The sequence below is a fragment of the Pinus tabuliformis genome, chromosome 9 (assembly GCF_031772625.1).
Source record: "Pinus tabuliformis cultivar Carrire ecotype Pingquan chromosome 9, CPIR1, whole genome shotgun sequence".
Classification (NCBI taxonomy): Eukaryota; Viridiplantae; Streptophyta; class Pinopsida; order Pinales; family Pinaceae; genus Pinus; species Pinus tabuliformis.
Genome location: NC_142307.1, coordinates 482,116,781 through 482,126,687, shown reverse-complemented (window position 1 = coordinate 482,126,687; position 9,907 = coordinate 482,116,781).

Sequence of the window (9,907 nt, the reverse complement as noted above, 5' to 3'; positions counted from 1 at the left end):
TATACCGAGGATTTAGCTAAATCTTCTTTAATTCTAATAATGAATCTCTGGGGGTAGGGCTCACTTGACTTCATTTTCCTTCTTAAGCATGTCCATAATACCCTTGACTATCTCTACATAGTTGGGTATGAGTCTTCTTAAGACATTTATTTTGCCCAAAAAGGCTTGGACCTAGTTTTTATTTTGGGGCAGAGGAATATTTGATGGCATCAACTCATTTAGGATCGATCTTCACACCTTCCTGCACTACTATATGTCCTAGTAGTTTCTCTTCACTCAGGTAGAACTCAGATTTCTTCAGATTCAAATAAAGACCATACCTTAGGCATTTCTCAAAGGTGAGATTTAAGTGGAGGATGTTCTCTTCATCAGTCTTAGAAAAGACTGTGATATAATCTAAATAAACCACCATGAATTTTCTTGCTCCCCCTATGAAATCTATTTCCATGGCTCTCTAAAATGTGGCGCCTACATTAATAAGCAAAAGGGCATGTAAGCATACATGAATGTTCCCCACGGGGTGGTGAAAGCAGTTTTATCTTGATCGCCATGGTGACTGCCACCTAGTTGTAACTAGAAAAAACATCCATCATGGACATCCTGGTTGAGCCAACCACCTTCTGCAATATATAGTCCATATTAGGTAGCAGGTAGTTGTCTTTGAGCGACACCTTATTCCTGTTTAGATTCCAAAAATCTACACATAGCCTTATTTCTTTGCTCTTTTTCCAAACAAGGCTAGGTTTCCCACCCACTTAGAGTACCTTCAAGGAACTATGATCTTTGCCTGAAGCAGATTTCTCACATCTTTTTCAATGCAGGGGAGTAAGAGTAGATTTATCTTCCTGAGTTTCTGTTTGCATGACTTTATTCCACTCTTCAAAGGAATCTTATCTGACGATATTAGTATCAAATGCTTTCAAATCCTCATAAGACCAAGCAAATACATCCTTATAGATTTTGAATAAATTTAAATACCTTTGTCTGCATTGCAAGGGGATTCCTTTTGATGGCCTGATCATTTGGGGTTCCTCCTTGTTGTGCCCTACAACAACCCCCCATTTCATAACATTTTTATCACAAACAATTTACATATGAAATGGGTCCCTTTTAAAATTTTTAATTGGCATTAATAAACTTGTTCCGATAAGGTATGATAATCAAATGAATTTGTGCATAAAACCTTGTTGAACAAATAATGAGCAATTTTTGAGGTTAATCGCAAAGTTGGTTACCATCTTGGTTCTTCCCGATGCGATATCGCTATCGGCCATCGGCGATAGCCAATGCACACAAAGAAAAAGCACATACCTTTTCCCCGATGCGACACGATATCGGCGATCAACTATCGGCGCTATTTCTTGTGAAAAATGTTTTAAAGCTCCGACCCGATGCGATATCGCTATCGGCAGTCGGCAGAATCCTACGCAGTTTCATAAGGCGTTCATATCTTTTCCCGATGCGACATCGCTATCGGCATTCGGTAAATCAATTGATATACATTTCGGGATTATGTACGCGCGCTAATACAATGTCGCAATCGGCGTTCGCTAAAGATCTTTCCCAAATGATAATGTCATTCACACTTCCGATGCGATGCGATGACACTTAATGATGACCTCAGTTTCCAAAGGTGATTATTTCAAAGCATTAAAGTTATATTTAAATCCGATGTGACAAAAGCTCAGATTTCAAAATGCCGTTAAGTAAAGGGATAAGGTAATGCATGCGTATTTAAAGCTTTGCCCCTTCGAATTAACGAGCAATTACGATTAGACCTTTGAAAAAATCTATTGCACGCTTTAAGGGGTCATTCGGTTTAATAACTTAAGTAATGGTCATTTATGGAACTGCAGGCCGTAAAATCACCATCATTACGTCTACGGTGCCTTCTCAAATCATTAGATCCGCAGCCTCTTTTAGAAATAATCTCACCACGCTTCAAATAATATATCTATCCCGTTATGGATTGTCATTGTTATTTCTTTATTACGATTTCTCTTGCATTTGTGTAGAATTCAACTGTCGAGAGAAGTCTGAATATGATGGGAAAGAAGTTCAAGAAGGTGGCAGGTTCTACTGCGACACCTGCCTCAGGCCAAGCTGCTACAGTTTCAAAGAAAGGCTTAATCTCAGATACTACATGCACTGGTCTTACTGGTACTACATGGCAAGGGACATACAATTTGCTAGAAGCAGAACAACCAGAAACGACAGTAACGGAGGCAAGTGTAGATGAACTAAGAAAGTCTGAGGCAACTCTTAAAGATTTGGCTGACTCCTTTCTGCACAGAATAGCAGCCAGAGAACAAGTCTTGCCTTATACTGATGTGGTACGTTGGGCAATTGAAGAAATTACTCTCACTAATAGAACCTTCCATACTAAGGATGGAAGGATTTTCGGTTCCTTCAAGCCTGACGACTTGAGACGGATGTATCATTTGCCCAATCCCGAGCAAGTCTATAACAGAGCCTTTGTGGAGAAATTCGCCAGAGAGAATGAATCACCAGCCGAACCTCTCCGAGATTGGAGGCAAAATCCAGCAAAACACAAGCAGGATATGTCGGGTAAGTACTCCAATGCTTCTTTGGCTTCACCTTACTGTTATGCTGGAATTATGATGTGTAGATTGTGGGGATTTCATGATTCTGCAAATATCCATGTTGATATGGTTCCCTTAATGGAAGCGGCCGTCAATAGTATAATCATGGATTGGGCCACTATTCTGTCTGATAAGTTGGTCTTGGCTATTCGTGAGTTTAGGGCCAAAACCAGAGTCACCGAGAGAAAAATCCCACCCTTCTATTACTCTGCCTACATTATGGATACCCTTTGTTTTAATTCTGAGTTTCCTGTCCTTGGTTGGAGATGGACAACCCATGACCCAACACCTATTCATTTGTATCATCGTAAATTGTGGAAACCCTCTCACAAAGACCATTTGTATCAAATTTGCAATGGTTTTATGGTTCCCGTTCACTATTCTATTTTTGACAGACCTATCCCTAGAATTTCCTATGAAGCCTCTTTTGACCTACCAGCCGTAGCCCATTGGTTCGGCGAAGAATATTTTTCCTATGTCAGAGTTTTTGGAAGCAAGGCTAGGCCACATGTTCTTCCCTTGTACATCCCAGACAAATTGTTAGCCCGAGAAATCTCCTATCAGATCATGTCTGAGGGTGTCACACAAACTCTCAAAGAAGAGAAGAAGAGAGGATGGCCAGCTTTTCCTTTGAGAATTGGAGTTTACACGCTGCTAAATTATAAGCATGCAGAAAAGGAAGCAGCAAAACTCCAAATGGTATCTCTAGCTTCTATTCCCAACAGACTCTATGACCCGAAAAAGACTGCTTTCATTGCCTTGGAACAGGCTAAGCTGACAAAGGTTGTTCATCAAGAAGACCAGTTTGACGACCTGTTCATGGGCGCCGATTCAATAAGCCAAGTCAAACAACTTGCTGCAATGAGATATGAAGATGTGGAATTAACTGAATTTAATAAACTTAGAAAGCAAAGGTTGCAAACTTTGCCTCTAGATTTATTATCCACAACCCCAGCTTCATCCTCAAGCGAGCCTGATCAGCTGGAAATAAATTCACCTCCTGTTACAACTAGAGAACAGGAGGAAAGGCAAAACAAGCTGCAGGCAGAAAGGCAGCAAAAAGCTCAAATTGAACAAAAGCAAAGAAGGCAAAGGGAATTAGAAGAGCAAAGAAGGCAAAGGGAGCTAGAAGAACAGAGGAAAAGAGAGGAAGAAGAAAAAGCAAAGAAAGAACTGGAAGATAGGCAGAAAAAGGAATTGGAGGAACAGCAACGAAGAGCACAAGAGGAGCAACAGCGGGAGGCATTCGAGGAGCAGCAGAGGATTGAAAAAGAGAAAGAACAGAGTAAGCAAATCTCTGCTGATACTGAATTGATTAAAGAATGGAACCAATTCGATTCCATTATAAGTGGTAAGGAAGCCTCCAAAGACTCAGATGCCTCAAAGACTCCCGATACTATGTTTTCTCCGGTTCTTGAAGGAACCAGCGGCCCACCCATGGTACAGAATGTTGAGGAAATTACTCAAGAATCATCTGATCAAATTGATCTTCAGGTAGAGGAAATTCCTCCCTTAGACATTTTCTACAGCCCTAAGCATAAAGCCGTTGTAAGGCGCTCAAGGAAGAGACGAAGGATTGATCAACTTTCTGTTTCAACTGAGCAAACAGTCACGGGCAATGTCGTCTGGAAGGGAGAATTAGATCCCTCTGAAGATTTGACAAAGCTGTCGCAATTTGCGGGAGCTTATTCAGCGGCAACCATTGACAAAGCATCCGAGGTAAGTCTTCTTTTGAAGACTAAAGAGCATGAGGCATATGCATTGCAAGCAGAAGTGATAGAAGCAAGGAATAAGGCAGCACAGGCAGAAGAACAATTGCTGGCCCAACAACAAGAGAATCATTTGTTAACCCAGCAAATTGAAAAACTGAGGATAGACCAAAGTGACATTCAAAAAGCACAAGAATTGTCAGAAGCATTATCCCAGTTGGAGGCATCGAATGAGCTGTTGTTGAAATCTAAAGAGGAGCAAATAATTCAGCTGTCAACACAGCTTGAAAGTATCAAAGGTGCCAAGAGTATTGATGATTTCAGAACAGAGGCAACTCTCATAAACGGCGCATTGATATCTCAGACCAGACTCTTGTGCCAACAACTAGTTGAAGCTGAGATACTTTGTGACACATCTACAGCAGTATGTGAGCAAATCGAGAAAGCCAGGGGTAACTTGGATCAGGCCGAAGAAGATATAACAGAGTATATTGAATGGCAAGACACTCCAGAAGGGAAAGCGGCAAATTTTTCCCGAATCTGTGTAACATACAAAGACATACTTTTCATGGAATGGAACACACAGGTAATGAAGGCAGAAAGGGCAGCATCCAGATGCAAAACGATTGCCAGAAACATGATCGATCTAGTCAATGATACATTGTACCTGGCAAACATGATTTCACAATGTACACCTGGAAACATAACAACCGCCAACATGCTGGAGCACAGGAATTATCCTGAGCTGGAGACACAAGGGCGGTTAATTGCTGGAGTGAATACCTTGACTGCCGACGCATACTGGCTTTTCCTGATTAAACCACATTCTCAAAGGTCGGCTCTTAACTGCCTAACAGATGCTCTCCGATACCTGATTGCCGATTTCCGAGATGCCACATACGATGCACAGCTGACTTCACGCCTCAATACTCCACCAGAAGTAGAGCCAATGCTGGCGATATGTCAGCGAAGGAGTAAAGGCAAAGAGACCTCTGACTGAAGCATCGCCGCCGACTGCCGAATCACCCAAATGCACAATGATATTTGTTAATGCCGATTTAGTTGTTTTTCAGTTTTAGATATTTAGATATTTTTAGATTAGCATAGTATTTATAGACCTTTCATTGTTTTGGAAAGGGTCGTAAAATTTTGTAAAAGACTTAAAGGCTGAAGTTTGCACTATTGTGCTTCAGTCTATATTCTTTTTGAAACTCGACCACTGGTCCTTAATTTTACTTGGAATGCTGTTTTAAGTAAATTGTGCACTATTGTCGTTTGCTTGGGATGCTTTCTGGTTAGAAGGAAGGACTGCGACATAGCGATTAATATATTGGATTGATCAAACAGCTTGCATGGTACTATTATCTGTATCTGTTCTTTTTCTATTATATAAATTGTTGTGTTATTACTTTGCTATTATTGATTACATGTATGCGATATAACAGCAAATCTGCATTTCATATCACTATTGAATGTTTTGTGATTTGTTATCTCTTTTAATCATGCGTGTAACAATGATATAAATGACTGAGTGCAGTAATTCGCTATTATCGCTCTGCATAACTATTTATGCAGAGCAATCTTAAATGGTTTAAACATTTATGCTTACTGTTAGTGACATCTATATGCCTGCCATTAAGCATAGGTTATCAAACGCTGCATTATCTGAATTGATAAGTCCCGGGATTAGCTTATAGTTATTATATTTCTTTTATAGTTTAGTTATTTGTTTGTTATCACTTCATATCGTAAATCATTCATCCATCCCGTTTACTTATAATCTTTGGGAAACTGGTCCCATTATCCCCAGTCGGAGCCACTATTCCAAACGGAAAAGGAGCTGCACTAAGTTCCGGACCGGGTGGTTTCCCCGATGTTGTTGCAACGAATTTCGGGGCAACAACATTTTTGGCGCTAGAAGGAGGGCCATCAACTGTGAATGGCAAGTAGGTCCAGGTCCACAAACCATTCTAAGAGTAATTCCCCCTCCAAACCCTCTTCTCCTTCTCAATCACATGCTGGTTCTCCAGCACATGATCAAGAAAAAGAAGAATCAACCACCACTGCTCACACCCATCATATTTCAGAACATTTAAGTCTTGAATCCCCTGAAGTTCAGTCTCTTATCCATAAACTTCAGAGCTTCTCGATTTCGCCTCAGAAATCTGAAGTATCACAAAGCAGTGTGACTTCGCAGTTAAGCTTATCTCATCCACTTACCAGACTTCAAAGTGAAAAACTCGGTATTGAACCTACTGAGTTTCCTTTACCAAAAAGGAAAAAGGCTAAAAAGATTACTGAAGTATCTGATAGTGAAGATCTTTCTTCCATATCTTCCATTTCCACTCCTCCTCTGCGAAGCCAACCATCCACTCCTTCATTACACACTGTTGTTTGTCAGGGAATAAGCACTACAGCATCTCAAACTACTCACTCTTTAACAACTTCTTCTCCTCAGTCATCTGGAATACCAATAGTAGTAACAACTAATATCGCCAGCATAATGGCAGATCCATGGACTACGCCAGGCGCAGTCAATATGCCTGGACCATTACATGATCTACCTGATGCTCCCGAAAAATGGTTGCCTAAATTCAATCCAGATAACGGAACGCAAGCTGAAGAACATATTAACAATTTCATGTTAGCAGTTAACTTAAAAGGAGTGACAGAACAAGATGTTGTTGTCAGACTTTTCCCTTATACTCTGCAAGGATCGGCAGGATCCTGGTACTTCTCTTTACCTTCTGGTTCTATTACCAGCTGGACTACATGCCAAGAGCAGTTCCTTACCAAATATGGAGATGACAGGTCTCTGGCGACTTTAATAAATGACCTCTCCAATTTGAGAATAGAACATAGGGAACCAATAAAGGAGTTTAATGCTCGATTCAACAAACTCCTAAATAAAATCCCCACCGCTTCGAAGCCAAGTGAACAAATCAGGAGCGAATGGTATATTACTGCCCTCCCTTCCAACATAGCCATTTTTGTTGACAGGGCTGGCAAACCCACCTTAGCCGAGAACATGAAGGAAGCACTTGCAGTTGAAAAGCGTATTAATGCTCTAGAGAAGAAAGCTGCCTTGGAGGATAGAAAATCCAAAAAAGTTTCATTTAAAGAAGATTCTAAGAAAAAGACCCCAAAGGACCCATACGACATGGAAGGTTTACAAAAGGTCCTTAAAACATTGTCTAATGAAATGGTTGAAATTAAAAAACAGGTGGCTGAAACTTCGAACAAAAGACCATTTAGAACTTTCAAGAAAACTGAAACAAAGCCACCCAATGTTATATCTAATGCAGACTCTGAACAGGAAGAAGAAGAAGAGGAATCAACCTCTCAAACGGATGATGAAGAAGAAGTAGTTGAGTGTCACGGCATGTGGGATTTCATACTCCCAAATTCTGACACCGAGAATCAAGAAGAAGCTTTTCCTGTTACTACAAGAAGTAAAATCGCTTCTGAACCTACTCAAACAACTACAAAAAAGAGGAGTGCAGGTGCTGCCACACCAAAAGAAAAAATTCTTCCAAAGAAGTCTCCGGTAGCAGCCCCTCAAAACCAGCCTCCGATTTCTAACTCTCCTTCAACATCCAAGACACTAGTGCTATCTGACTCCATGGAGTATAATATTGTTGATGATATGAAAAAGACTAAGGCAAACATAACCATGTTTGAACTAAGTAAGTTAAAACATCAGCAGAAATTGCTCCTAAGAGAATATAACGCTGTCCCCTCTTCCCCTCTTCCCAGTTCAAAAGCTGCTAATGATTCAGGACATCCCCCTCCAGATATGGTCGAAGCTACCGATTCGGTTCTGATCGGAGATAGATCCAATTCTCATACCCCACCTTTCTTGCTCACCTATGAAATCTATAATCGAAATCTGCATAACTGTTTAATTGATTCAGGGGCTTCATCCAATATTATGCCAGCTTCAGTTTGTTCTAAACTGAACATAGAACCCCAGAAGTCCGCTATTCATATCGTACAGTTAGACAGAACCAAAGTGCAGGTTATAGGAGAAATTAATTCCGTGACTATCAGGTTGTCTGCTGATCCCAGAATAGTACAGAGAATAGATATTTTGATTGCTGACATACCTGAATTCTATGGTTTAATTCTGAGCAGAGATTGGTCTGAGAAACTGCATGGATACATTTCCACGGATTGGTCACATATGTGGCTCCCCTACAAGGGTAAGCCAAATCAAATAAGGATCGACCGCGAGAAACACATGACTCACACAGTAACCGATTTCGAACAAGAAAACCAGCCTGTGGCCTTCAACAACAACATTTTGGGAAATTATTCCTCAGAATCATTCTTTGGCAACTTTGTTGCCCAATCTTCCCCTTTTTCAGTTAACCATTGTACATCTCAAGTAGAAAATTTTTCACAAACCAATTTATCCAAATGCTTCAACGCAAATCAAAAAGATGTAAATATTTTTGTTGATTCTCCTTTATTTTGGTCTTTGTATTTTGATGGCTCTAAGTCCAGTGAGGGGTCAGGAGCAGGTTGCATTTTGGTTAGTCCGCAAGGCGAAAAAACAATGCTATCCTGTCGATTAGAATTTGAATGCACCAATAACACGGCCGAATACGAAGCTCTAGTGCAGGGACTATATAAGGCAATTGACCTTAAAGTCCAATATATAAAAGTATTCGGTGATAGTGAGATCATTGTTAAACAGGTAAGAAATACAATTCATTGCCTTTCAAGCCACCTTAAGCATTATCAATCGCTTGTGCAAGATCTTACTTTGCATTTCTCAGCATTCAACATTTCTTCAATTCCAAGATCACAAAACTCGGCAGCTGATTTACTAGCCAACGTAGCTTCCAAACTCCTCCCTTCCGAAGACTATAGCCTTGATAGATTTTCTATAGAATTAATTTTCAGACCTTCAGTTCCCGATAACATCACTAACTGGAGGGTTTTCAACCATGACGAGGACATCTTGCAATTCTTAACCTCTGAAAAGTCTTATGACAATCAAATCATTGAAGAGCATGACCATGATTCTCAAATGAAAGAAACATCTCAAGATAACGCGATTCCTAAGCCTGTAGTAAAGCTCGAAGACCTTTATGACATTAAAGATAGGTTCAAACCTGTAATTAATGCAAAACTCCAAAGCTCTACTCTTAGGTTTGAATCGATCAATTTGGGAACAGATCAAGCTCCTCAAAATATCAATTTAGGACTAGGACTTTCTATAGAAGAAAAGGAAGCATTCATCAAACTCTTAAGGAAAAACAAACAAGTTTTTGCTTGGAAGTATGACGACCTCAAGACATATGATACATCTATCATACAACACACTATTCCTATGCTTCCCGATCAAAAACCGATCCAGCAGAAGTTAAGAAAAATACATCCAAATTTGGAGAGCCAGATAAAGTCGGAACTTAATAAGCTCTTAAAAGCTAAGATTATCTTCCCTGTCCGACACTCAAACTGGGTCTCCAATATGGTTCCAGTTAGGAAGAAAAACGGCGACATTCGAATCTGTATTGATTTCAGAAACTTGAATAGGGCAAGCTTGAAAGATAATTTCCCACTGCCTACCATGGAACAAATCCTCCA